The sequence below is a fragment of the Rana temporaria genome, chromosome 2 (assembly GCF_905171775.1).
Source record: "Rana temporaria chromosome 2, aRanTem1.1, whole genome shotgun sequence".
NCBI classification, from domain to species: Eukaryota; Metazoa; Chordata; class Amphibia; order Anura; family Ranidae; genus Rana; species Rana temporaria.
In genome coordinates, this window is record NC_053490.1 from 498808874 (window position 1) to 498811464 (window position 2591).

The 2591-nt window shown below is 41.6% G+C and overlaps 1 long non-coding RNA gene across 1 annotated transcript in view; it reads left to right on the forward strand.

Annotated features, from left to right (window-relative positions):
• LOC120927878 overlaps positions 1-2339 on the forward strand; it is a 2890-nt gene extending 551 nt beyond the window's left edge. Inside the window, exon 2 of the long non-coding RNA XR_005747141.1 lies at positions 496-2339. This is a non-coding gene — a long non-coding RNA (uncharacterized LOC120927878). The remainder of the gene's footprint in view (positions 1-495) is intronic.
• The last annotated feature ends 252 nt before the right edge of the window (positions 2340-2591 follow it).

The following is a 2591-nucleotide window of genomic DNA, read 5'->3' on the forward strand; positions in this document are numbered from 1 at the left end:
TTTTTTTTCTATTTTAAGGCATCAAGTTCTTGGCAGCACCGATGACAAACATGCCTTTTAATTTTATAAGGAGCCAGGAGCGTTAAAGATCCAGTCCAAAAAGAATTATATTTCCAGTAGGCTTCTTCTCATTGCTTCCTTAATAGCAGCATCTTCATCCTGTTCTATTGAGGTTATGTCCATGTCTTCATCGTGCGCCTTGTATGGTTTCTGATATGCTGTTAAGTAAAGCACACATCACATCTCTTCCTTCATGATGTGGGTCTAGGATATGAACTGAACGTTGACATTTCTTCAACTGGTCCTCCAATTCCAGGAAACTTTTATCACCAGACAGGACAGTAAAAGGAATTTGCTTGGGAAGCCGCTCATCTAAACGACCAGCATGAATACATATGGCAAAGTCGGCAGCATTTTTAAGATGAGAGCAGCGAGGGTGAAGGAAAAAACAGCCAGTATTGTTGAGATGCTTGAATAATTTTCAGTCCATTGGAGGTTTCCATGTGCCCTTCCCTCCTTGAAATCCCCACACAAATGTTCCCTGGTTTAGGTATCCTGGTATTGTAAAAAACTGGGCCCAGTTGTCCAAATCAATAAAAACAATGTGGGTCATTGTTCCAAGGAAATCTAAATCTGGTAATTCCTGCAGTTTTGGTTTTCCTATCTTCATGGCATCTTTCAGATTTCTTTTTTCCCGTAGATCATCCCTTTTCTCTCTACGATCTTCTTTTCCTTTGTCCTTTTCATCCCAGTCTCTTGGACGCTCTCTTTCTCGCTCTCTGCCCCTCTCTCGTTCTCTTTGACGCTCTCTCTCCCGCTCTCTTTCGCGCTCTCTGCGCTCTAAGTCCCGCTCTCTCTCGCTCCCTTTCACGTTGTCGTTCTCTCTCGTGCTCTTCTCGTTCTCGTTCTCTCGCTCGCTCTTCTAGTTCTCTTTCCCACTCTTTTTCTTTTTTCTCTCACGCTCACGAGCTCTCTGACGTTCAGACTTGCGCTCTTTTTCTCTCTCTCTTTCCCTCTGCTTGTAAAGGGTGTATGTGATGTCATAGCTGAGTGTAGGACTTTGCACAGCTGTGGATTTGCTGTACTGCCTGCAGGAGATTTAAACAGATGTTTAAAAAAAAACTGAAAGGTCAGTTGGTTCTAAAAATAGCACAGATTTAACAATATTGCCTGATCCGCCCCTTTCCCTAAAGAAAAACACACAAATATATATATATATATTTTTTCTAATTTAAGGCATCAAGTTCTTGGCAGCACCGATGACAAACATGCCTTTTAATTTTATAAGGAACCAGGAGCGTTAAAGATCCAGTCCAAAAATAATTTTATTTCCAGTAGGCTTCTTCTCATTGCTTCCTTAATAGCAGTATCTTCATCCTGTTCTATTGAGGTTATGTCCATGTCTTCATCGTGCGCCTTGTATGGTTTCTGATATGCTGTTAAGTAAAGCACACATCACATCTCTTCCTACATGATGTGGGTCTAGGATATGAACTGAACGTTGACATTTCTTCAACTGGTCCTCCAATTCCAGGAAACTTTTATCACCAGACAGGACAGTAAAAGGAATTTGCTTGGGAAGCCGCTCATCTAAACGACCAGCATGAATACATATGGCAAAGTCGGCAGCATTTTTAAGATGAGAGCAGCGAGGGTGAAGGAAAGAAAAACAGCCAGTATTGTTGAGATGCTTGAATAATTTTCAGTCCATTGGAGGTTTCCATGTGCCCTTCCCTCCTTGAAATCCCCACACAAATGTTCCCTGGTTTAGGTATCCTGGTATTGTAAAAAACTGGGCCCAGTTGTCCAAATCAATAAAAACAATGTGGGTCATTGTTCCAAGGAAATCTAAATCTGGTAATTCCTGCAGTTTTGGTTTTCCTATCTTCATGGCATCTTTCAGATTTCTTTTTTCCCGTAGATCATCCCTTTTCTCTCTACAATCTTCTTTTCCTTTGTCCTTTTCATCCCAGTCTCTTGGACACTCTTTTTTTCGCTCTCTGCCCCTCTCTCGTTCTCTTTGACGCTCTCTTTCGCGCTCTCTGCGCTCTAAGTCCCGCTCTCTCTCTCGCTCCCTTTCACATTGTCGTTCTCTCTCGTTCTCTTCCCCGTTCTCGTTCTCTCGCTCGCTCGCTCTTCTAGTTCTCTTTCCCACTCTTTTTCTTTTTTTCTCTCACGCTCACGAGCTCTCTGACGTTCAGACTTGCGCTCTTTTTCTCTCTCTCTTTCCCTCTGCTTGTAAAGGGTGTATGTGATGTCATAGCTGAGTGTAGGACTTTGCACAGCTGTGGATTTGCTGTACTGCCTGCAGGAGATTTAAACAGATGTTTAAAAAAAAACTGAAAGGTCAGTTGGTTCTAAAAATAGCACATATTTAACAAAATTGCCTGATCCGCCCCTTTCCCTAAAGAAAAACACACAGAAACACACAAATATATATATATATATTTTCTAATTTAAGGCATCAAGTTCTTGGCAGCACCGATGACAAACATGCCTTTTAATTTTATAAGGAACCAGGAGCGTTAAAGATCCAGTCCAAAAAGAATTTTATTTCCAGTAGGCTTCTTCTCATTGCTTCCTTAATAGCA